General features: G+C 47.1%; 1 long non-coding RNA gene across 1 annotated transcript; it reads left to right on the forward strand.

Moving 5' to 3' along the window:
* Window positions 1-333: 333 nt before the first annotated feature.
* LOC128331574 (uncharacterized) lies at window positions 334-26,815 on the forward strand. Its single transcript, XR_008310352.1, has 2 exons — window positions 334-787; window positions 26,137-26,815. It is a non-coding gene; the product is annotated as an uncharacterized LOC128331574 (long non-coding RNA).

Consider the following 26,815-nt stretch of genomic DNA (forward strand, 5'->3'; position numbering starts at 1 on the left):
CTGAACTGCAAATTTCTTGGTAGCCTTGGTCCAGATGGGGAATTGTCCTGTCTTCTCCATGTTCCTTGGTGGTGGAAACATTTCTGCGATTGCTGGAGGGTGAATGCTAGAAAAGCTTCCCAGAGAGGAGGAGACGGGTGAGTGAGGAGAGGTTATCAGGCTAGAGCACAGCATGTTCTATAGATTCCAGAATTCCTTGGCTGCCTGCCCAGTGATATTTGGGAGTCGACTTCTCCTAGCAACCGGTCCCCAGAAACATGCATTTTTATGTATCACTATGTATGCGGTGATGTCACGGTCGCCACGGCAACTATCAGCTGGAGAAACTATTACATTTTCGGCTGCTAAGGAACCGAGGAGGCTAAATGGGCCCAGACTGAAATATTTCTCCGAGAGGAAGCTTGTTATGCAGCTCACATCCGTGGGCCACGAGGTGTATGCCGCAGTGCCTTTCGCTGATGGGGCCATTCTTCAAGAAGCGCATAGGGCTGCCATGTGCTCCACAAGCACAGACAGGCACCTTGGCTCCGCCGGGGCCCTTGCAGCCATCTTCTGCGGTGACCCTCACGAGTGCCTGACTTGAGACTCTGATTTTGTCATCCATCCATCCCCAGCTGCTGGTGCGCTGCCCCTGGGGCACCCTTGCATAGTGGCGCACGTTTGGGAGCGAGGAGGAGAAGCCGCCCGTGTGTCATCTGCTGACAACTTTGGGCAAGGGGAGGCACTCTGTCTGCCAGCACGAGGAGCTTGCCTCTGATTTGTACACGAAGGACGCAGAGGGTTAAAGGTAATCGCTAGTTCCAAAGAGAGTGTGCATTTTTCAAAGTCGGCATCTAATCCTGGGGCGGCAGAGAGAATCCTTGGTCACAGGAAGAACCAAGAACACATATTTGTTCCTTAGAGACGTAGGAAAAGTAGTCTGTACGGGCAGGGGCGTAACTATAACAGGGCAAGGGGAGACCGTTGTCTGGGGGCCCACTGCCTTTGGGGGGGGGCACCAGAGGCAATTCACATGACAGACTTGATGTGTGAGCACTGCAAGATATTCCCCTCAGGGGATGGAGCCACTCTGGGAAGAGCATCTAGGCTCCAAGTTCCCTCCCTGGCAGCATCTCCAAGAGAGGGCTGAGAGAGATTCCTGCCTGCAACCTTGGAGAAGCCGCTGCCAGTCTGTGAAGACAATAGTGAGCTAGATAGACCAAAGGTCTGACTCAGTATATGGCAGTTTCCTGTGTTCCTGTGTTTCCTGACTCCCCCAGCTGCACACCTGCCCGGGCTTCCTTCAGCTGTATTCATCCTCCGAAATGGATGTGAGTGTGAAGACCTGGAGCTACCAGAACAGCATGTCGTTCTCTAGGACCATTAAACGACTTGCATCATCCACAATTTACAAAACCTTTAAAAAATAATGCAACCTTGCTACGCCCCTGTGTACAGGTAGTAAACAGCAATCATTTTTTCATGACTTTGGGAGACAAATAATAGGGACAGGGGGACATCTTATTTATGTCTTATTTATTTTTCTATGTAAAGCGCTTTGAGAACTTTGGTTGAAGAGTGGTATATAAATATTCGTAGTAGTAGTAGTAGTAATAGTTTCTCCGAGCAAGAAGGAAGTTCAGGACAGCTTTTACAGGAGGGATAGGAGAGCTAGTCTTGTGGCAAAGGTAAAGTGTGCCATCGAGTCAGTGTTGACTCCTGGCGCCCACAGAGCCCTGTGGTTGTCTTTAGTAAAAAAAACAGGAGGGGTTGACCATTGCCTCCTCCTGTGCAGTCTGAGATGATTTCTTTCAGCATCTTCCTATATTGCTGCTGCCTGGTATAGGTGTTCCCATAGTCTGGGAAACATACCAGCGGGGATTCGAACTGGCAACCTCTGGCTTGCTAATCAAGTCATTTCCCCGCCACGCCAAGCAAGCATGAATTGTCTCCTTTGCTAAGCAGGGTCTGCCCTGATTGCAGATGAATGGGAGACTACATGTGTGAGCACTGTAAGATGTTCCACTTTGGGGATGGAGCCGCTCGGGGAAGAAGAACACCTGCTTGCATGCAGAAAGTCTCAAGTTCCCTCCCTGGCAGCGTATCCAGATCGGACTGAGAGAGGCTTCTGCCTGCAACCCTGGAGAAAAACAAAAAAGAAACCGTGCAAAAATAATTGCAAAAACACAAATTGTGCCGCATTTAAAGATCCAGAGATCTATATGGAGGAAATGAACAAGACACATATATCCATTTATCAATACCTAAAGATGCTATATTAATAGTCTAGAGTAAATAGATAACAATAACAATTAGTAGTCTAGAATAGCTAGATAACAAAAGCAATTATCTTGCAGATAGTATCTGCACATGCATATGACCAAAATATTGCATCTCAATGAATAAGACAAAAGTCATAATAAAAGGTAAATGCACATTCAAACCCAAACATATAGATATTGCAAAAAACAACATAAATATGTGAAAAATATTGTTCTAGTCCATATAGAGAATAAATCTGTATCAAAAATAAATGAATGAAAATCTTGCAGTAGTGAAAAATCCTCAGATGAGTAGCAATGACACTGATCTTGCAGGTAGTGTCTGCACATGAATGTATAAAAAATATAGCATCTCAATAGATAGGACAAAAACTTCTTCTAATTATAGGAGTGAAGTCTTGCCAGGATGAAAAGAGTCCTTGAAAAGAGTCCTATAGGCTAGCCCGAGATTCTTAAGCCCATTTCGGATAATCCTTTATCAGAGAACCGAGACATTCACTTTTCCTCCTTTCTGAGCTCGAACAACAATAATGGCTCAATCAACAAGATCTTTATGGAGGCAACCTTTCCTCCTACACCTTGTTGAGGGGAAGAAAGCTTACTAACACCCTCCTTTTTTTCTCATGAGACTAGGGCTCAGCTGCAGTCGAGATGGTCCCACAGGCATGGCAGACCCAATATAGCCTCTGTCAGGCATTATTGGAAGGAGTTGACACAACAGCAGGGAGTTCCAACAGTCAGAACCTGTGACTGATCTCCCCACTGTTATGCTTGAACTCTGTCAGGGATCCAACATCCCTGTCAGACACAAGTTAAATGTCCAGCAAGCCAGCTCTGTCCTGAGTGTCATGAAAGCTAGTGTGGTGTCGTGGCTACAGTGTTTGACTAGAACTGGGGAGACAGAGACCTGAGTTCAAATTTCCATTCAGCCACGAAACTCACTGGGTGAAGCTGGGCCAGTCACCTATCTCTTAGCCTAACCTACCTCACAGGGTTGTTGTAAGGATAAACAAACATAACTATGTATGGGCTCCTTGGAGGAAGCGTGAGATATAAATGTAAAAATAAAAGAAAATGTCAAATTTCCAAATGTGACCCAACCCGACAATTTGTTTTTTAATTAATTAGGTCTTGTGGTCTGGAGGTTCTCCCTGAAAACAAGCAGAGAAGGAGATGCTTATTTTAGCAGGAAGCTTATTCCAAAGCCCTCCCAACATGTTGGCCCTCCCAACAATTTCTCTGTCAGTTTGGAATGGGTCAGGCCTCTTTCGGCTGCACAGGTCCACCAGAAACCTAGGCAAATGGCTCTTTAACCCCTTCCTCTCCAGTGTCCTCAGCAGAGCCCTTCTGGTCGCTCTCACTTCCCTGTCTCTTGGCTGGCACTCCAGAATCACCAGCCAAGACGCATATGGTGGGGGCCGAGGTGCACTTAGGTAATTTTGGAGCCTGGGCCTGAAGGCCTTTGGAGCCCCCCCTCCGCAAGCTAAGCATCACCCCCCTACACACAGACACACACAGTATTTTTAAACACGTGGGTTCTTGAGGGCACAAACAGCAACTGAACTCACAAGAATGTCAGGACATAAAACAGGTATATTTATGCAAATAGGCATGAGCAGAAACATTCCAACACACAATTTAACATATTCCCATCCCACATATTTCTTTCCCCGACTCCCCCCCGTCTCTAAAGCACCCGGCACTGGTCACAATCACACTCGGCCACCTGGTGCAGTGTGGGCCAGCGGCAGCCACACCACCCAGGACAGACTAAAGAGGATTTGGGGGCCCCCAGGGGTGTGTGGAGGCCCTGGACTTCGGCCCAGAAGTCCAGGGGTAAGAGCACCTCTGGGTGTGGGGAGCCCTGCCAAGGAAGAGTTCAGCATGTCTGCCACGTCTCCCCCTCCAACAGTGCCTTCCTCCCACTGCCACAGTGCAGCTGCCAGTGTGGGGTTCACAAACTCAGTTCTGCCACCAAACACATTTACTAGGCCACATACTAATATTTACATCCCACATTTCCACTTTTAAAAAAACCCCTGTTGCATGTCCCCACCAACTGAACTTCTGATGATGGTGGGACCTGCAGAAAGGTCCTTTGGCTGATCTTAACAGGTGAGTAGATTCGTGGTGGAGGAGAGTATCCTTAAGCTATCCTGGTTTCTTTAAGAGGCAAGTGCAGAAGACATCAGGATGAGAGAGGCCATGGGAAAGAACCGGAGGGAACAGGGTCATTTTTCAGAAAAAAGCCATGCGAGTTGAGTTCATCCTCTCCAATTGTTCCTAGTTACCAGGGACAGTCTCTGTTTTCTTTTACCTGCCCCTGGTAAAATCACTAGCTTACATGATGTGCAGCATTACTCTATAAGTCTGTGCCCCGGGGCTGCTGCAGAATTCAGATCAAGCCCCAATGCTATTCTGAAGCAGAAGCTGCAGAAGCAGCATTTAGCATTGGGGCTTGCTGAATTACAGAGCCACCTAATGGCGCAGCAGGGAAATGACTTGACTAGCAAGCCAGAGGTTGCTGTTTCAAATCCCTGCTGCTATGTTTCCCAGACTATGGGAAACACCTATACTGGGCAGCAGCTATATAGGAAGATGCCGAAAGGCGTCATCTCATACTGCACGGGAGATGGTAATAGTAAACCCCTCCTGTATTCTACCAAAGAAAACCACAGGGTTCTGTGGGCACCAGGAGTTGACACCGACTCAACGGCAACACTGCATTATTCAAGCCACCGTCCCTGTTTTTGCGCTCTGGGGAATACCTCGTTCAGTTATTGTATGTGTGATTCACACACACTAGATTAAATGAATGTGCATGAACACTAAGCCACTGACCATGCATAGCCTGACATTTCACACACTCCAGATCTATCTATCTATCTATCTATCTATCTATCTATCTATCTATCTATCTATCTATCTATCTATCACATTTTTATACTGCCCAAAACGCCAGTTCTCTGGATGATTTACAAAAAATATAAACCAATAAAAAGATAAACACATTAACATTTAAAATTTTAAGATAAGATGTTGTGTGGTACAGATATGGAATGCTCCATCCCCTCAGGGGAATATTTTACAGTGCTCACATGTAGTCTCTCATTCAAGTGCGAATGTTGTTGGATTACAACTCCCATCATCCCCAGCCACAATGGGAGTTGTAGTCCAACAACATCTGGGGTCTCAAGTTTAAGACCCCCTGCCAGGGACGTAACTATAATAGGGCAAGGGGAGACAGTTGTCTGGGGGCCCACTGCCTTGCCCCCCCCAGGCAAGTCACATGACTGACTCCCCCAGCCGCGATGCAATAGGCATATCATATAATTTGGCCCTCAAAGCAAATCAGTTCCTCTATGAAAGTGGTGTGTCTCCAGTTTTAATTCAGGAAAAGGTATGCCTGCTGATCAGAAGTCTGGAAAACATGGGTTACCTACCGTATATTTACCTGAATAGAAGATGACTCTGAATTTAAGGGGCATCCCTTCAACTCCTGCCTGTGGCTTCCAGCAGCATCTGGTGGGCCACTGTGAGAAACAGGATGCTGGACTAGATGGGCCTTGGGCCTTGGGCCTGATCCAGCAGGGCTGTTCTTAAGTTTGTTCTTATGCACGCGCCCAGACTTCCTTCAGTTGTATTCATCCTCTGAAACTGATGTGAGTGTTAAGACCTGGAGCTACCAGAACAGCATGTCTTTCTCTGGTACCATTAAATGACTTGCATCGTCCACAATTCACAAAACCTTTTAAAAAATAATTTAGGATGATGTTCTATTGTGGCACATAGGTGTGTGTGTATATATATATATGTGTGTGTGTGTATATAGGTGTGTATATATATAGATATATATTTGTTACCACTATTATTCAGCCTCATTTAAGATTTCTTTACTTCATGAGATGAGCTTCATTGTGGGCGGGGGGCCCATTTTAAAATCTTGTCTCTGGGCAGGAATCCGATCTCATAAGGCCATGGGGTTAAACCAGATCCAGTTCATGTACTCTGCCATAACTGATTCGAGACTGGCCCTTAAGGCAGAGGCAGTATTTCAGAGGCAAAGGGAACCTTCCACATTTTGCAATTTTTAAAGTTTTGAAACTGGCCTGCTAATCCCCCGCTTGGGGCTTGCACTAGGGATGGGCTGCGGTTGTCCTTCGAATGCAGAAACTGCACTCAAACTGCCTTCTAGGAAAGCTGGAGGGTGTTGTCCTCAGAAGCCTCTGCAGGATTCCTCTGTAACTAGAACAGTAATTACGCACAGGCTTCTATGCAAGGGGTTTGTTGATGGCCTTGCGGGCTCACGCTCTGTTCTTCTGAAGCCATGCTGGGGAACTTCAGCCCCTGCATGAACCCAAGAAAATGAACTAGCTCAGGGGTTCCCAACCTGGGGGCCTCCAGATGTTGCTGAACTACAACTCCCATCAGCCCCAGCTACAATTTATTTTGGCTGGGGATGATGGGAGTTGCACTTCAGCAACATCTGGAGGCCTCCAGGTTGGGAGCCACTTGACTAGAGCATTTCCCAGCATCCTCTGCATATCCTTGGGGTATGCTAAATTGGGGTAATTGCCCCAGGCCCTGCATCATCCTGGGCCCCACACCATCTCATGAGCTCAGCAGTCTGAGGCAAGAATGAGCTACCCGAGGGGGGGGGGAGGGTGCCCCCTTGAAAGACGAGACCACCGTCAGGGTGGGGAAGAAGAGTGATCCCATGGAGGGAGAGAAGGCCAACCAGCACGATCCACTCCACAGCTCCTGATCCCCTCTTCTCCGCCACCACTTTTGCCACCCGCCCCCTTGGAGCATGCTGCCTGCCACACAAATGTGCCCTCAGCCCCCATTGGTCAGGAAATTGGCCTGTCCTCAGAGGCAGGGGCCGAGCATTGACATCATGTGGCCAGGTTCCATGGAAACCACTGAGCCTCTTCGGCTTGACACCAGGCCTGAAAAAGGTCGATCTGCCCCAGTGCATATGTGCGCTTCACCGGGGTTGGGGTGTGCGTGGGGGGCAGGTGCTCCCTCTGAGCAGAGGCTGGGCTCTCTTCTTGGCAAGGGAAGAAGGGGGCCTCACACACCCTGATTTGCCTTGGGCTGTGCACACCTTCAGGACAACAGAAAACAAAGAGATTCTGTGTCAACACTGCAGAGGTTCCTTAGTAGGCATGTTGATGTGGAAGTGCTTTTCTGTGTATGGGGAGGAACGGCATTCAAATGCTTATCAGTGCTCTTTCTATGCTCTAGTCCTGAAATCGGATCCACATTTCATTTCCCGTGTGGTGAACTGCACAGCTGTGCGAAGGTGCTAAGGGGGGCTTTCTAGAACAAGGAAGGTGTGGGCTCAACTTGAGCTCAAAAGACTCCAGCCTCTTACACATGCCCGTGGCCTACACGAGTGCCCATCCAGCTTTGCTTCATTGGATCCTGGCTTGAGCCCCTGATACCACAGACTGGGCTTTCATGCATCCCCACATTGCGATGTATGAATGTCAAGTGCACCTTTTGTCTGGATGTGCCCAAAGCCCTTAGGAAGCAGCCAAGAATGTTTTTGATGTGTTAGAGCCAGGGCTGGTCAAAGTGCGGGTGGTCTCTCCAGTAAGTAAGCCAGCTGCCAGTGCCTATTCCCCATATGGCCTAGACCAGCAAGCAACCATGACCCGGAAGTGTTACCGCTTTGGCCTTCATGACCTGGAAGCCTTAAGAGATTCTACCGTAACATAAGATAAGTCATGTGGCTCCACTCCTATTTCCCTAGTCTGGGGGAGATCTTTTTGAAGAAAGAGAGAGAGGGGGGAAAATGTGTCAGGTTATAGATGTCTGAGTTCTGCGGGGAGCTGACTTTCAGTCCAGCTGGGTCAGAAGCAGGTATGGGGTCCAAAGCAGTCAGGGGTTGTGTATCAAGACAACCACTGTGTCTCAGCCCACTGCAACTCAGCCACTGAACAACTGTGACTCAGAGGGGGGCCCCCGTGACAAGTGCACAGTCAAAAGCCAGCAGGGGTCATGATCCAAGACAACAATCAGGGAAATCAGGCGTAGGAACTAAGCAGTGTTCTCGTACTAGAGCCAAATTGCTTCGACTGAAGCACAAGCTCTGAGGCTGGGTTTTTATAGGACTCGATGGACAGGGATTGGCCCTTGGGGGTCAGCTGATAGAATGCTCAGGCAGACTGGTACTGCAGCCTCGATCATGGTACCCTGAGAAGTCCAAATCTCAATCCACCATGCCTGAGGTCAGAACAGAGCACTGGTAGCAAAGGAGGTAAGGTGCCAGGGCCCGAGTGTTTGGAGTCCCAACCCCATCTTGGGCACCGCAAAAGAGAGAGAGAAAGAGAGAGTGACCAGATGCAAATAAGGACAGGGTTCTTTTCTAGTTAGAAGAAGGCATTTTGGCAGCTTCAGCTTATGGCAAATTGCATGCACAAAAAATCCCTCTGTCGTTTTTATTTATTTTATTATTACATTTTTAACTAGTAAAAGCACTTGCATCTTGCAAGCATTCCTCTTGTGCCGCAAAATGACTCTGCACTCTGCCTTCTCCCCTTGTTGGTTGGTGAGTAGAAGGGGTGCTTTGCTTTGAGGATGTAAAAGTGTTGCGATATTTTTTGGGGTTTTCAATTTCTTAAGCAATTTTCATGGAAATCCAACATGGATTGAAACACAGAGAACTGAAAAAATGTTGCTTGCTCATTTCTTCCTGATTCTGTGTAAGTCCAGACTTTCTGTTTCCAAAAGTATTCGAGAAACATGCCAAAGTTTGTTGGAAATCATCATTCCCCATGTGTTTCAAATGGGAGAGTTTATCAGCATTTTCTGGGAAATTGATAACTTTTTCTGGAATTTTCAATTTTTCTGGTAGTCTGGGCAAAGTCTGGACCGTCACCTGTGAAAATGGCATGTTTCTATCTTTCATGGTTTGGTCTGGGAATTTGTTGAGTGAGGCCCAAGTATGTGTATGTGTGAATTTAAATTCACAACTTCAAAACAAAACTAAAATTAAACCATGAAATACAACCAAATGCCTGGATAAACAAATGCGTTTTCAGGGCTCTCCTGAAGGCCAGTAATGAGGTGGATCCCAGGTCTCCAAAGAAGGAAACATTAATATCGGAACTCTCAGATAGCTACATGATCACAACCTCAAATGCACCTTTAAGCAAAGGGGCTGCAGTCGTAACTCAGAGCTGTCTATTTTCCTGAGATGCGGAGAGAGCTCATGACCTTTCCTACACTACACAGAGATCGGGTGTGGAGATAACTTTGAGAAGCTGCTTCTTATCTACATAACGGTTATTTTTCTCTCTGTGTTGCTGATGTGGGGAGAAAGAGACACTTCTATTTCCATCGAGATGGCCCTGATAAGAACAAAGGCCATCTGGATAAGAAATCTGTGGTTTGCCCACAACGCAGCAGAAAGACAGCCAAACAGCTTAATAAAAGTAACTCCCTTCCCTCCTAACTTCCATCTTAGAGCTGATGCAGCCCTCGTGGGACTGACTATACTTTCTCAGGATGCATGGCGGGGGAGGACATGGGGTTTTTTTGTTTTTGTTTTTTGTTTTGCTCTCCTACATTAAATCTCCCTATACATACAATGCTAGGAAAAGGCAAGGTTTCAGGTATGACCCAAATGATCTTTCAGCCGGAATTGGCTGATCCTCTGTTAAAGCTCCCCTTACAGGGATTAGTCCAAGGGGTAGGAAGGTGTAGTGAGCAATACCTTCAAAATATTTCCCACTCCCACCCCCTCCACCAACCTGGCTGGAACTTTACAGCAAAGTGTTGGACATACAGTCATAGTATATTCTGGTCCTATAGCTCAAATTAATTATTTTCAAAGGCCTCATTTGTTTAAAGAAGCCTCAATCACTCATCCCTTTACCCCAGAACAAGCAGCAGATGCCAATGCAGCCAGATACGTAGGGGACTCCTCCAACCTCCCAAGAGCCAGGCCAAACCCTGAGCTTCCTGACTGGCCAGGAATAGAGCTGGGTGAGACCATGGCTGGGTTCAACCTAGGAGTTCCTGGCTAGGAAGGATGCTAAGGGGTTGGTCTGGCTCCTGGGAGGTTGGACCATTGAACTCGCAGCTCCGTGCCCCTTCCCCATCAATGTTCGAATGTTCAGGAGAGCAACCTCTCTACTACTACTATGGATATTTATATACTGCTCTTCAACCAAAGTTCTCAAAGCGGTTTACATAGAAAAATAAACACATAAATAAGATGGCCCCCTGGCCCCCAAAGGGCTAACAATCTAAAAAGAAACACCAGGCAGATACCAGCAACAGCCACTAGAGGGATGCTGTGCTGGGGTTGGATAGGGCCAGTTGCTCTCCCCCTGCTCCCTCATTGGACTACAAGTCTCAATTTCACCTGCCTGTTCATAGTTGGTCTCCACCTTCCTTCCTACTATGGCGGACAACCTGAGTCCGGAGGGTAGGAGGCTTGCCCTACCCGCTTAACGGTTGTGAGAACAAGCCTACCACAAGAGCCAGTCTTCTGGTAGCAAGTATGACTTGTCCCCTTAGCTAAGGAGGGTCCGCCCTGGTTGCATTTGAATGGGAGACCACATGTGAGCACTGTAAGATACTCTGCTCAGGGGATGGAGTCGCTCTGGGAAGAGCAGAAGGTTTCATGTTCCGTCCAGGCTTCTCCAAGATAGGGCTGAGAGAGATTCCTGTCTACAACCTTGGAGAAGCCACTGCCATTCTGTGTATTATTTATTTATTAATTATTATTTATTTAATGCATTTTATACCACCCTAACCCAAGGTCTCAGGGCGGTTCACAACAAATAAAAACAGTAAAACATTAATTAAAAACAAAAACAGAACATTTAAAAGCAAAAAATTTAAAACACAGTTTAAAATTTTAAAACAATATTCTAAAAACACCACTAAAACAATCAAAACAATATCAGTTAAAAGCCTGGGTGAACAGATGTGTCTTTAAAGTTGTCAGAGATGGGGAGGCTCTTATTTCACTAGGGAGCGCATTCCAAAGCCTTGGGGCAGCAACGGAGATGGCCCGTCCCAGAGCAGCCACCAGACGAGCCGGTGGCAAATGTAGACAGACCTCTCCTGATGATCTCAACGGGCGGTGGGGTTCATAACGAAGAAGACCTTCTCGTAAATACCCAGGGCCCAAGCTGATTAGGGCTTTATAGGTTATGACCAACACCTTGTATTTTGCCCGGAAACGTATCAGCAGCCAGTGTAACTCCTTCAATACGGGAGTAATATGGTCTCTCCTAGATGACCCAGAGACCAGCCTGGCTGCCGCATTCTGGACCAACTGTAGTTTCCGGACTACGTACAAGGGCAGCCCCACATAGAGCGCATTGCAGTAATCCAGTCTGGAGGTTACCAGCAGATGTACCACTGTTTTGAGGTCGTCTCTCTCAAGAAACGGACTCAGCTGGTGTATCAGCCGAAGCTGATAGAAGGCACTTCTGGCCACTGCCTCAGCCTGGGACACCAAGGAGAGACTTGGATCCAGAAGCACCCCTAGACTGCGTACCTGTTCCTTCTGGGGAAGTGGGACCCCATCCAGAACAGGCAGATCAAAATCGTCTCTTGAGTTCCGACCCCGCACAATGAGTACCTCCGTCTTATCTGGATTCAGTCTCAGTTTGTTATCCCTCATCCAGCCCATTACCACCTCCAGGCAGGCATTTAGGGAGGTTATGCCCTCTCCCGATGATGCTGACATGGAGAAATAGATTTGGCTGTCATCAGCATACTGATAGCACCTTGTACCAAATCTCCTGATGATCTCTCCTAGCAGTTTCATGTAGATGTTAAACAACATCGGAGACAATACGGAGCCCTGAGGGACACCATACAAAAGTTCAGATTTTGAAGAACAGCAGTCTCCAAGGGACACCATCTGGAACCTGCCCGAGAAGTAGGAGCAGAACCACTGCAAAGTAGTGCCTCCCACCCCCAACCCCCTCAGATGCTGCAGAAGGATACTATGGTCGATAGTATCAAAAGCCGCCGAGAGGTCCAAAAGGACCAACAGAGTCACACTTCCTCTGTCAGTTGCCAATTGGAGATCATCCATCAGGCCGACCACAGCAGTCTCCACCCCATAGCCAGCCTGGAAGCCAGTTTGAAATGGGTCTAGATAATCAGTTTCCTCCAAGACTGTCTGGAGTTGAGAGGCCACCACCCTCTCAATTATTTTGCCCAGCCACGGAAGGTTGGAGACAGGCCTGCAGTTACTCAGCTGTGTAGACAATCCTGAGCTAGATGGACCAATCATCTGACTCAGTATATGGCAGATTCCTATGTTCCTATGTGCCTTTGGGCAACTCCTGATCATTTCAGTAAAGTAACACAGGACAGCCTCCCAATGGATTGTTATCATAGCTGGTGTAGCATAGTGATAAACAGTGCAAGCCAAAGGAGGTTTACTCAGAAGTAAGCCTCACTGAGCTCAATGCAACTTACACCCTGAGGCTGTTCTCATGAGCAGCCCAGCATGGGCTTGGCTGCCCGTGAGAACTGCCAGGATCCACGTGGATGCCAGTGGGGCGGTAGCACCAACCCTGTGCTGAACCCCAGCTCGTAGCCGAGGTTAAGGGTGCAAACACACCCTTAACCCGGCTCCTGGGATCATGTTACAGCTCTCACTGGCACAGAGACGGGTGTGTGGTGCTCTGTGGGATTCGTGGAGGCCCGAATTACGGGTCCTGGTCTCAGAGTGATCCACCAATGACAGGCTGATCATCTGGGGGGAAGTCAAGGTTTGCAAAGCCTTCCCCCACCTGCCCGCCCACCTGGTTGGTTGTGGGGATGGCCCCTCTATTTATTTAAGATTGCAGCCTTAATGGTGGAGGGTCCATTGGGTGAGTTTTGCTCCTGAAGCCTGGGTTGACGCAAGCGTCGTCCTCATTGAGTTAGGAAGGCAGTTCCTAATAAAAAGTACTATCAACTTTTCGTACTGTTATTAAAAATGGGGAAGTTGTGAAACCACAAGCAGGCAACAGTCACATTTCACACCCCAGAATTCTTAACCCACAAAGGCCAAGAGTTTCTCAAGGTATTTGGGAAACCACAAATGCCTCCTTACTGACAGGCTGCAAATATGTTTGCCTCCGTTTGAAAGCGATCTGTTCATAAGTGGGGCTGAGCAAAAAATGGGGGCTGACATACTGTACTACGCAACGGAATGTCAGCTAGGAATGTTGCATGCATACAATTGCATGGGTGATGTTACGTGAAAGTAAGCCCACTGGAAATAATGGGCTTACTCCCATGTAATGCCATTGCACAGTCTTTGCATTTGTGAAACGTGCAAAATAAGGGCATGAAGGCCGGGTTAAAAGGCTGACATACTGTTGTGCAGTATATCAGCTGGTATGTGGCGAATTTTCAACTTGAATTTGGGGCATGTGTCTGTGTCAGGGGGCCATACATAAGGAGGAGAGCTGGGCTTGTGGTAGCAAGCATGAATTGTCCCCTTTGCTAAACAGGGTCCACCCTGGTTTGCATTTGAATGGGAGACTACAAGGCGGGTTTCACGATCAGTGAGACCCACTTTTGCCGCTTTTGTGGGGAGAGCGGGCTAAGCCTGCTCTTCCTGCAGACGATCCCGGTGGGAGCCCTGGGCAGCTGGATTGGCCGCCCACATGATTGCCAGCTCTGTGATGGAGCCAGCGGGGGCTGGGGAGCTCGAGGGCCGCGCGGCCCCCGGAAGTTCCAGTATGCCCTGCGCAAGTGTGCAGGGCGTACTGGAGAGATCCCTGGAGCCGGGAGGTGGCTTTTTGCTTCCCCTCTGGGGGTCTCCTCATGAGTAGGCGCGGAGCCACGCCACGGCTACTCACGATCTTGAAAACCAGGTTTGTGGAGCGCTCGCTCCGTAAACCTGGTTTTAGGGCAGGGGTACTTGAGCGGGTTACCCACTCTAGAACCACCGGGCTTGCAGCCGAGCCTGGTGGTTCTCACGATTACAGAAAATCAGGCTAGCGGAGGCTAGCCCGATTTTCTGCAATCATGAGAAGAGCCCCTACATGTGTCAGCATTGTAAGAAATTCCCCTTAGGGGATGGGGAAGAGCACTCGGGGAAGAGCATCTGCATGCTTGCATGCAGAAAGTTTCAAGTTCCCTCCCTGGCAGCATCTCCAAGATAAGGCTGAGAGAAACTCCTGCCTGCAGCTTTGGAGAAACTGCTGCCAGTCTGTGTAGACAATACTGAGCTAGTTGGGCCAGTGGTCTGACTCAATATAGGGCAGCTTCCTATGTTTCTATTAGGGTTGTGCGATCGATTCAAATTTGAATAGATTCAACTTAAATCTGGGTGATTCAAGTGATTTGAATTCAAATCAAATTACCCCTTAAAAGGGCAATTTGATTTGAATTCAAATCAGATTTTCAAAATTTGATTTGAATTTGATTCAAGAGCCATTTGGCACCTTTTAAAAACCATTCAGCCCCCCTGACTGGTTAAAAAGGCACCAAAAGAAGTTTGAATCACACCCACCCACTTGATCTTAGCCAAAAGGCCGCGAAGCAATGAGGACTGAATCGAATTTTCAGAATTTGGTTTGAATTTGAAACAAATAAAAACATTTGTTTCGTACACATCTCTAGTTTCTATACTGCCCATCCAGTGATAGCCACCATCTTTTCCCAGGAAAGGTCTGGAGAACTCTAAAGCTCATCCAGACTTTGCTACATTTTAGTTGCCCTGAATAAAGGTTTGCCTACTACGGCATTTGGGGGGAAATGGAGAAGAAAGAGAGGGGGGAAAGCCCAGACAGGTGCAGCATTTGTGTGTGAAAAGGACTTCCTTCCTTCCTTCCTTCGTACAGCACCACTTAAATTGTCAGGAAGAGTTATATGGAATGCCCCATTAAACTGATTTGCTAACACACTTACTTTAAGGGGAAGAAAGATTAATACTTTCAGTTCACCCTCTCTTCATTCTTTTAAATGTTATGAATCCAGTGGCCTGATTTTAGTCTCCACCTTAGGTATAGTTGGAGATTATATTTGTTTGACTGAAGCCGGTTGGAGATGACCAAGCCAGAGAATGCCCATTGGACATTGCCTCCACTGAAATTAGTAATGTTATGTAAAGGCCTGCTCTGGTCAGGCAGCAGTTCTACTGGAGAGCCACTTCCGAGGAGGGATTGCAGCGTGGAGGGCTGGGCCATCTCTCGAAGCTGACTACCAACAAGTCCTGTTGCCAGCCACAGCCTCCACATCCCTCTCCTGCCTCTGAGATGAGAAACTGGGAATTGAAATGGATCTAGTAGTTTTTAGGCCCTCCAGCTGCTGATCTGGGAACACAGGAAGCTGCCTTATATGGAGTCTCACCCTTGGTCCCTCTAGTTCAGTATTGTCTACACTGACTGACAGCAGCTCTCCAAGGTTTCAGGCAGGAGTCTCTCTCAGCCCTGCTTGGAGATGCTGCCAGCAATTGAACTTGGGACCTTCTGCACAAAAAGCAGGTGCTCTTCCACGGATCTACAGCCCCATCTCTTATGCACTGCACTTGTATGCTTGAATCTCATGTTTGGGAGACTTCTCTGCAAAAACCAGTCATGCAACTTTTGCAGCATATGTCCGAACCATGGTGCATCAGATGCACAGTATCTTGTTCTCGGCGACTGCGCTTCAAAAGCACAGGCGTCAGTGGTGCTCAGAACGGTTGCACATCGCATGGGAAATCCAGAAGCACAAACGGCAGCATAAATGAGTGCAGATCTGTCTCGTTCTTTGCACACTGCATGCAGAATCGGTTTAATTGCTTTTTTGCTGACACAACAGTCCCACTTGCAGACCTCTGAGACACTAAACCACAACCATGATATGCAGCTTTCAGGTCAGAGAGTGAAAAAATCCCATGCATGATCTGCAGTAGCCTCCCCAGAAGTAAACCCCCAAACCCATCCTTGCTGCTTTCAGTGACGATGAGGGCTTTCTTCTATGAAAAGATGCCTGGCTGTTCTGTCTGATGCAATTGATTCTGTAAGATAAAACCTCGGTGCCTACTGAGCTGGGCTGATTACCCCCAAATTGCTTGATTCTCGGCTACGCTGGGCCAAATTAAGCAGAATACTTTTGGAGGGAGGGAGATGGGGAAAGAGAGCTGCCTTTTAGCACTAATAAATCTCTTTTGCAACAGCTGGCTGAGCCCTTTGAACCAGAGCCAGCCACCAACTGTGCACCATTATTGGATTCTTTTCTTCTCTTTGTCTCCAGTGGTAGAGAAAAGGAGATCCCACATCGAAGCAGTTTGGCCGTTAGGAGGGTTATTTCTACAGCACGAGAGGGTTTCCCCCATTTTTTGCTATTGTTGTTCCTGTTAGTGGTTTGTATAGTTTATTATATACAGAAAAACAAGCAAGACAGTACATAGACATGCAATAGTAAATTTGCCTGCCAGAGTGGCCCATAACCATGGATGAGTAAAACGTCCATTTGTTCAGTGCTTTGCAGCAGGATGAGACCCACACTTTGATGCTCTTTGATCTGAAAACATATTGGCCACTCATGTGGGTTTTATAGATAGAATTTTAATTTATGTTTTACATTGTTTTAATTGTGCTAATGTTTTAATTATATGTTCGTCTTAATTGCATATTTATTTTAAAACACAAAACTATGTTGTGTTTTAAACTAAACCACCTGGAGATTTTTATATGGGGCGGTATAGAAATGTGCTAAATAAATACATAAATGCATAAATAAATGAGGGGCCGGGTGAAGTGAACGAGGGGCAAGTAGGCCAGCGTCAGAGCAGGCATGGATCCAGGAGGTCATGGGTGAAATCTGATGCAACCCCTGAGTGGATTCAGAAGTAGCATGGAACCTCCATTGAAGCAACTCCCTTTCCTCACATGAGTGCTTACTTCCTTTCTAGTTTAGGATAAGCCGAGATTGGTCATGACAGCTGAACCCACTACTCTCAGCTTATACTTAGGTACTTTCAGCAGAGAACCCGAGATCTGAACCTGAGGGTTAAAGTTACTTTCAGATCTTGGGTTCTCTGAAGAAAGTACCTAAGTATAAGCCGAGATTGGTGGGTTCAGACATCACTCAATCTCAGCTTGTCCTAACTTTAGAAAGGATGTAGAGGCTCATGTGGGAACGTGAGGGGGAGGCATGTCGCGAAGAACCCGGCTTCAAACAAGGTTCTGCACAGAGTCTGAACTGCCCTGCCTCACTATTCCATCACTCAATGCATAGTCCATCACCTGGTGGGGATTTCCGGTGTGAATCAGTCACACTGGGGATTATGGGAGCTAGATATCATCTTGGGTCTCAAGGTTGGAAACGCCAAGGCTCTACCGCTGCTGCCATATTCATGCTACTGCTGCTAATTTGTTTAATTGGTGAAGTTCCATTGTGGCTTCAAACTCTTATACAGGTGGAGACAATTTCCCCTCCCATAAACTCCTCTGTCTGGAGCGACCCTCTTTTCACCCCTACGGATGGCACCACCAATCCTGGGCTTGCAGCTTTGGTTGATGCTCTCCACCTAGAGGTTATCAGAGGAAACAGCATCTTGTTAAGCATACCTTGTACCCTTCAAGAGCTGCCTCCCTCACAAGCCAAGACCATCTCCCACATGCTATCAGCTCTGACTAGCAGGCACTTCCCAAGGCCCCAAGTAGAGGTCTCTCCAAGTCCTGCTACTCAACAACACCCTTTTCATGGGAGATGTCAGAGACTCAGTCTGTGACCTCAAGGCAGGGCCAGAGGCAGCCGAGTCAGAGACAAATGCAAGCACCTCCCTCCCAAGAACTGCTTTGTCATCATGGCCTGTTTCAGGGGTTCCCAACCTGTGGTACTTCAGATGTTGCTGAACTATAACTCCCATCATCCTCAGCCACAATAAATTGTAGCTGGGGCAGATGGGAGTTGTAGTTCAGCAACATCTGGAGTAACACAGGGGTACTTGGGAACCCCTGGCTGACTTGATCCAAAGTCATCCATAGTGCTGCCCCTTGTGGTAGCCTGCAGTACTGCAGCAAGGTTTTTATTCTCTAGGGCACCAGGCAAGTCCACTGGGCATGGTGCCAACTTGGTCAAGCTGACTTCAGCCTTTGGCTATGGGCTTTGGGTTGAAGCCGGTAACATGCCTGCTTGGCCAGTTGCCAAGTGGAGGTAGGTAGGTTTGCACAACATGCTGTATGGGGATACCACGGGACCTCTGGTCCTTTCCCTACTGAATTTGAAAGCACTTACGGGTGATCACAAGAAGCTGCCCCACATCTGACCAAGGGCTCTAGTAACCTACCGATTCCTCAGTACCCCTTGTAATGGGGAGGTTGTGCTGGCTACTTTGAATGAAGTTGGAACAGGAATAATACCATCCAGTGCAGGTAGGCACCATTTTCACAAGGTAAGAGCCAGCGTGGTGGTGTGGTTAGAGTGCTGGAAGATGACTGGGAAGACCTGAGTTCAAATCCTCATCCAGCCTTCAAACTCACTGGGTGACTCTGGGCCAATCAACTATCTCTCAGCCTAACCTACCTTACACAGTTGTTGTGAGGATAGACATAACCATGTACACTGATCTGGGCTTCTTGGAGGAAGAATGGGATAGATAGATAGATAGATAGATAGATAGATAGATAGATAGATAGATAGATAGATAGAGCCTGAAATCCTCCCCCATCCCTTTCCCACCCCCAAACCCCATTGGAATAAACTGGACCAATCCCACTGCCTGTTCTTTCCTAATATCACCCCCATCCTGCAGCATCTTAATCCCCTTCTACAGTGAGGATGTTTTGCCAGGCCAGACGAAAGCTCCCTGCTGCGGAAAGGGAACGCCACCAGCTGATTCCGGTGGGGGTGCTTTAGAGACTTAAGTGGAGTGCGCAGCAGTGAACAGCATGATTCATTCACAAGAACTGAAAGTACCTAAGGGCCTCCATTCATCTCGGCTGCCACAGCAGCCTCCTTTGCTAACATCAATTACAAAAGGAGTCTGCTTCAGTTCCAGGTGATGCATTCATCTCACACACACACAGAGGCGCTGGAAGTCCGCACAGCTGGAGGACGCCTTTTATAGTTGCTGCAGCTGGCAAAAGGAGGGCAGGGAGGGAATTCTGGCTTGGTCTGTGTTGTAAATCAGGGGGCAGGGGCATGGGTGGGATCAGTCCGTGTGAGATTGTGTTACATTTCCATCTCATGGGTCCCCAACTTGTGCAAGGGCCCACAGCATGGCTGGACATACCACCAAAGACATGGAGCTCAGTTTTGCCTACAGCATGGGAATTAGGAAGGGAACATAGCAACAGAGGAAGCAGTCTTATGCCAGGTCTGACCATTGGTCCATCCAGCCTTGTACTGACTGCCAGCAGTTCTCCAAGTTCTTTTGTAGAAAGCTGCCTTACACGGAGTCCGACCCTTGGTCCATCTAGCTCAGTATTGTCTACACCAGGGATTCTCAGCGTTAGGGATGTGCACAAAACCGGTTCGCCCGGTTTGGTTTGGATCCAACCCGGGTCCGAACCAGGAGGGGGTGGTTCGGTTTTGGTTTTGTCCAAACCACCCCCTGGTTCGGTTCGGATCCGAACCGGTTCAGACATCTGAAAATTGATAGAATGGTATCTGGCACCCAGGGGTACCTGTCACCCAAACTCCAAAGCAATCGGACACTCGTACAATTTTTTATGAATTTTTGAAAATTATTTTTATTTTTTTCTCATAGGATATAATGGGACTCGAACCAGTCCATATCCCCTATTGTGGAGCACCTAGGGGCACAAAAGCGGGGTGGGTGGTAGACAGACAGGGGTGCCTACCACCCAAAAAATCCCAAGGCAATTGGACACTCCTCTGATTATTGGTGAATTGTTAAAATATTTTTGAATTCCTCATAGAGAATAATTAGGATTGCAGCAAATGTATAGCTTCACGTCGGGGGGAAAGGGGTGTCGTAGATTGGAGTGTGGTGGGTGGTAGTTCCTAGGGTGGGCAAGGAAGCTACCTGAATTATTTGAAAGGAATTGGGCAAAGGGGTGATTTTTAAGTGATTTTTGAAGTTTACGCGTCTTTAAGGTTTTTCTTCATAAAGAAGCATGGAAGTGTCAGCAAATGTATAGCTTCACATTGGGGGCAAAGGGGTGGCCTAGAGCAGTGTGGGGTTGGTGGTAGTGCCAGGTTGGGGCAAGGAAGCTACCTGAATTTTTTCAAAGGATTTGGGCAGAGGGCTGATTTTTGGTTAATTGTTAATTAACCAAACCTTCATTTTTAAGGTTTTTCCTCATAAGAAGTCTTTAAGGTTTTTCCTCATAATAAGTTATAATGGAGCTTTCAGCAGCCCCATAAGTGCACTTGGGGGGTGCTGGGGTGGCCCAGAGCGAGTGGTGGTGTAGTGCACATAGGGGGCCAACCACCCCCATGGGTTTCTAACCCATGGGGTACAGGGTTCTCTTGTTTCTGAGGTATTCTGAGTGTGGATTCTATGATAGCATATTAGAGTGGATTCATGGTGTCTCATTGAAAATCTCATTTGCTATCATAGAATCCACACTCAATACCTCAGAAACAAGAGAACCCTGTACCCCATGGGTTAGAAACCCATGGGGTTGGTTGGCCCCCTATGTGCACTACACCACCACTCGCTCTGGGCCACCCCAGCACCCCCCAAGTGCACTTATGGGGCTGCTGAAAGCTCCATTATAACTTATTATGAGGAAAAACCTTAAAGACGCGTAAACCAACAATTAACCAAAAATCACCCCTTTGCCCAATTCCTTTCAAATAATTCAGGTAGCTTCCTTGCCCACCCTAGGAACTACCACCCACCACACTCCACTCTACGACACCCCTTTCCCCCCGACGTGAAGCTATACATTTGCTGCAAACCTAATTATTCTCTATGAGGAATTCAAAAATACTTTAACAATTCACCAATAATCAGAGGAGTGTCCAATTGCCTTGGGATTTTTTGGGTGGTAGGCACCCCTGTCTGTCTACCACCCACCCCACTTTTGTGCCCATAGGTGCTCCACAATAGGGGATATGGACTGGTTCGGGTCCCATTATACTCAATGAGAAAAATAATTAAAAATATTTCAAATATTCATAAAAAATCATAGGGGTGTCTGATTGCTTCAGGGTTTGCATGGTTGTTGGCACCCATGGGTGCTCCACAATAAGGAATAATGGCCTGGTTCGAGTCCCATTATATCCTATGAGGAAAAAATAAAAATAATTTTCAAAAATTCATAAAAGATCGTACGAGTATCTGATTGCTTTGGGGTTTGGTTCACAGGTACCCCTGGGTGCCAGCTACCAACCTACCAATTCTCAGGTGTCCAAACCAGTCCAAACCGGTCCGAACCGAACCACACCGGTCCGAACCAAACCACCCCGGGGGTGGTTCAGTTCGGATCTGAACCTCCGAACTGGAACTGGTTCGGATCTGAACCGGTTCAGATCTGAACTGGTTCGCACATCCCTACTCAGCGTTGTGTTCCCAGATTTTGTTGGACTTCAACTTCCACAATCCCCAACCAAAGGCCACTGGGGCTCGGGATTATGGGAGTTGAAGTCCAATAACATCTGGGGACCCAACATTGAGAAGCCCTGGTCTACACTGACTGGCAGCAACCCTCTGAGGTTTCAGGCAGGAGTCTCCCCCAGCCCTACCTGGAGATGCTGCCAGGGATTGAACCTGGGACCTTCTGCTTGCAAAGTGGATGCTCTTCCACTGAGTTAGGGCTCCATCCCCAAAAGCTGCCTTATCCTGAGTCAGACCAGTGGCCTGGTCCATCTAGCTCAGTATTGTCTACACTGACAGGCAGCATTTTCCCAAGGTTACAGGTAGGGGTATCTCTCAGTCCTATCTGGAGATGCCAGGAATTGAACCTGGAACCTTCTGCATGCAAAGCACTGAGCTACAGATTCATTTAGGAGCCGTGAAGGGTGGGTGGGACACTGATCCAGGTAAGGATAAATTTCTCCTGCCCTCAACTATAGTCCTGATCCAGATCAACTCCACCATGGGGTCTATTCACACACAAAAAAGAACTTAAAAGCACCAGACACACAGGACCAAACTTGTTTTCAGTGTATGTCCAACTTGGCCCTAAATTCATTCTGGCTTAGCACTGAAACACGGCTGTTACCCCAACAGACACAGAGAGCCTCATTGAAGTGTTAGAGATCACTGAAAAGTTACAAGCATACATATAAGATTCACAGGCACGAACTCAGCTCCCCAGGAGGAAAGTGGAAGAAAAAAGGGCTCCATTTATTTTATAGCAGAAAACCGTGGCTGACATGCTCTGCAGTGAAATGTGGCTGGTGCAGGCCCACATGTGCTGCTGTAGGGCTCTAACACACACAGCAACACTGCTGCACAAGAGGGCTGTTCCAGTACAGCTCCCTGTTGCCTAATTGCAGGCCGCGGCAGTACGTGCATTGGGAATAATGCAAGTAGTGTGTGGCCTGCAATCATGCAAGGGTAAGCTGCACTGGAACAACCCTCTTGCACAGCAGCAGTGTCACCATGTGTGTTAGAGTCCTGCTGTAGTGTGGGCTGGTCTATACCACCTGTATTTTGCTGAGGAACAACTAATAACCATTTAAGCACAGAAAGCAATCTATCTATCTATCTATGGCCGCATTCGCATGTAATGCAGAACTAGAGGGGCCAGAGGTTGCCAAACCGTTACGTCCGAATACATGCAACTCTGGTCCTCTTTGTAAAGCGACCTGAGGTTGTGCTCTGCAGACTCCCAGTCTGAACCCTCGGCTTGTAGTGAGTTTCATTGCTCATGACGAGGGTTGGAGTCCCAGAACGTTATGTGTGAATGCAGCGCTGGAGGCTGCATTCATTCTAACTGGAGTTGAGGGAGGAAGCTCCTCCCTCTCTCCAGCCAGGAATGGCTGTGCAGACTGTCCTTCAAGCAAGAAGGAGGCCCACACAGCCAGTTCTCCCTGCTCTCTGCAATATCCCTGACTGCAGAGAGACACTCTCCATTTCATCCACATGCATACAGGAGAGGGGGGAGGGGGGAGCAGACCTTGGGTCCATTATTATTATTGTTGTTATTATTATTACATTTATATCCCGCTCTTCCTCCAAGGAGCCCAGAGCGGTGTACTACATACTTGAGTTTCTCCTCACAACCCTGTGAAGTAGGCTGGGCTGAGAGAGAAGTGACTGGCCCAGAGTCACCCAGCTAGTATCATGGCTGAATGGGGATTTGAACTCAGGTCTCCCCGGTCCTAGTCCAGCACTCTAACCACTACACCATGCTGGCATTGGGCCCACAGTTCCAGGTTAGGTGTGAAATGTGGCTCTATCTATCTATCTATCTATCTATCTATCTATCTATCTATCTATCTATCATATTTATAAACTGCCTAACCCATCAATCAAGGCAGTGTGCAATGATTTAAAAACAATAAAATAAAAGACAATGAAAAAACAAATTAAAACCCTTTAAAAGGCTTGGTCTTCCCATCAGGTTTTTATATTTTAAAACTTGGGAGAAAAGCTACAGTACCTGTTGTGGCAGTGGATGGTGGAGGTTGTAGTCCTACAATAAGTGGGGATCCAAGTTTGAGAACCCCTGTCATAAGGGAAGCTGGTCTGTCCCTGGCAGAACATTTTGCCTGACGGAGCAACAACAACATTTATATACCGCTTTTCAAAAAAGGTTTCCAAAGTGGTTTACACTGACAAATAACAAATAAATAAGATGGCTCCCTGTCCCCAGAGGGCTCACAATTGTAAAAGAATCATAAGCAACAGGCACTGGAGGTCCTGTGCTGGGGGTGGATAGGGCCAGTTACTCTCCCCCTGCTCAACAGAGAGAATCACCACATTAAAAAGGTACCTCTTTGCCCAGTTAGCAGGAGTTAGAGGCCAATGGACAAGAGCAGAGGCCAATTGACAAGGTCACTGCTCTTACTATTTTGCCTTTGGGGGAGATGTTTTGGGGTGCCTTCCTAAAATGTTGTTATTATCCTGGTCCCAGATTCATTAGAGGCTGGAAGAGCGAAACCAGAGCTTTGAACTGAGTCTAGAAACAAAAGGGAAACTAGGGAAGAAAATGCAAAATCGTCATTTTCTGCAGCATGAGATGCAAGCGATCTCACCATTCTTCCGGGTAGCTCTTATTAACCTGAGCGCTGAATGCCTTCATTGATTACTCTGTGTGGCTAGATTATATTTGCAAAATTTAATAGTTTTTAATTGGAGCTATACCCTGTGAAAGCATATTCGATGTTCATCATATATAATGGGTTATTGGCCATTAAAAAAAACTCCTCTCCGGCAGCAGAGTGGGGGGTCACAGCCGTCTCTTTTTCATGTTCTTTTTCCCTCTCTCACTGCCCAAGGATGAGTGCTCTTGGAAGTCCATGTGGCTGAGAACCATCCTCTCTCTTTGCTTATTAATCACGGGCTGCATATTCTATTATTCAGAAAGTGGGCATATGTCGGTTAAATTTAATTGCAGTTAGAAATACAACCTCTAGCATTACCTGATTTATCACCAAGGGCGAGAGGATTTGCGATTTGCATTACAGATGATTTTCTTTACATTTTTATATGTAAATTCAAGAACACATTAAAGTCATTGCTCTCGAATCTTTAGAGGGGGAAAACCCCAACAGGGAGCCTAGTTTATTTTTATTAAGTGTATTAGGCAAAAGAACTGTGGGGGTTTGGGGTTTATTTTTTATGTTTTTACGAAACCACAGAGACACCTTTACAGATATATGCATGGAACCCCCCCCCCATTTCTGCTCACACAGATTTTCTCCACCCCAAATAGGGTCATTGCTCATTCAGGACCCTTTTCCCAAACTATAATTTTCATGGTCCCAAAGAAGCATAATTTCATTACCTTTTTCAGACATCCAAAGTTGGCTCATTGTGGAGGGCATCTCAGCAGCAATTTGCCTTTCCTGTTATGGGCATCCATTACAACTTCTCTAGGGAGCCCCTGCCTAAATGTAATCATTCTAATGAGGGTGTGTAGGTCAGGACAGAGCCGCCACTCACGGAATGCCTGAAAAAGACAGGTGTTGTTGCACATGCATTGCATATGCAATAGCACACTCCTCCCCATTCAAAAATCAGACTGGGCTATTGCACATTTGGGAATGGGAACAATGGACACCGCTCAGTGGCAGAGCATCTGCTTTGCATGCAGAAAGTTCCAGGTTCAATGCCTAGCATCTCCAGGTACCATTGGTCTTGTGGCACTGAGCACAGATTGTCCCCTTTGCTAAGCAGGGTCTGCCCTGGTTTGTATTCAGATGGGTGACTGAATGTGAGCGCCATCTGCTATAAGATATTCCCCTTAGGGAATGGAGCCATAGCTCAGTGTCAGAGTACCTGCTTGCATGCCAAAGTTCCCAGTCCTCTTGCATCTCCTGGAAGGGGTGGGAGAAATCCCTGCCTGAAACCTTGAAGAGCTCCTGCCTGGAACCTTGTAGACAACACTGATCTAGATGGACCAATGGTCTGACTTGGTATATGGAGCTTCCTATGTTCCTAGCTTGGAAATACCCCTGTCTGAAACCTTGGAGTGCTGCTGCTAGTCAGTGCTGATAATATTGAGTGAGACGGACCAATGCTCTGACTCAGTATAAACCAGTTTCCAATGTTCACATTGTTCATTCAAGAAAGCTTTTGAATGGCTGTTAGCTGGGTTGGGCAAGGATTTGCTTTTTTCTCTTTCATTATTCCATTCTTGTATTATTGTTGTTGTTGCTTGCTGCTGCCTCTGTTGCTGTTTAAAAAAAACCCACCATGTATGTATTTATTATTAGTATTATTTATTTATTTATTTATTTATTTAAGTTATTCATTTGTTAGGCTCACATTCATTTTGTTTTGACATGAAGTTTATTAAACAATTTTTCTTCTTCCCAACAGACAATCTCTAAAAAGGTGGCATATGCAAACATGACTGTATAATGAGAAGGAAATATCCTTGGGGAGGAAAGAGTGGTGAAAAGCTATTGCCATCATCCTTGCTTGTGGGTTTCCCAGATGGACCTGGTTGGCCCAGTACTGGAAACATAATCCTGGACTAGACAGGCCTTTGGTCTGATCCAGCAGGACAATTCATATCCTTTTAGAGCTGGAAATGTCACTATCCTTGTGAATGCATAAATGGAGCCCCTGTGGGCAATCAGAAGGTACTGGGGTAACCCACAGATACATCAGTTTCACAAAAATCTAAAGGAAAAAACCTATGGGGGCCAACCCCCAACCCACCAAACTACCCCAATATAACTCAATGGAACAGAATATTCATGAATTCAGAGGGCAGTTCACAACCAACCAGGTGGGCGGAGCTAATGGAACTCAGTGGCGAGGAGGGGGAAGTCGGGCTGGAACAAAAAGAGTGTGAAATTTCTCATCTTAAAGAATATGTCTTCTCACAACCCTTTCTGCTTCTGACGGGGAGAGGTGTCCAAAACTCTCACCATGCTCAGCCACAGACTCAGGTAACAAATGCTGCTCACCAGGAGTATACCGTAACATGTGGTTGTGGGTCCATACGTTCCACTGTTTATTAATAAAAAGAGATAAAAACTTGGCAAGGAAA

Source organism: Hemicordylus capensis, chromosome 6 (genome assembly GCF_027244095.1).
Source record: "Hemicordylus capensis ecotype Gifberg chromosome 6, rHemCap1.1.pri, whole genome shotgun sequence".
NCBI lineage: Eukaryota > Metazoa > Chordata > Lepidosauria > Squamata > Cordylidae > Hemicordylus > Hemicordylus capensis.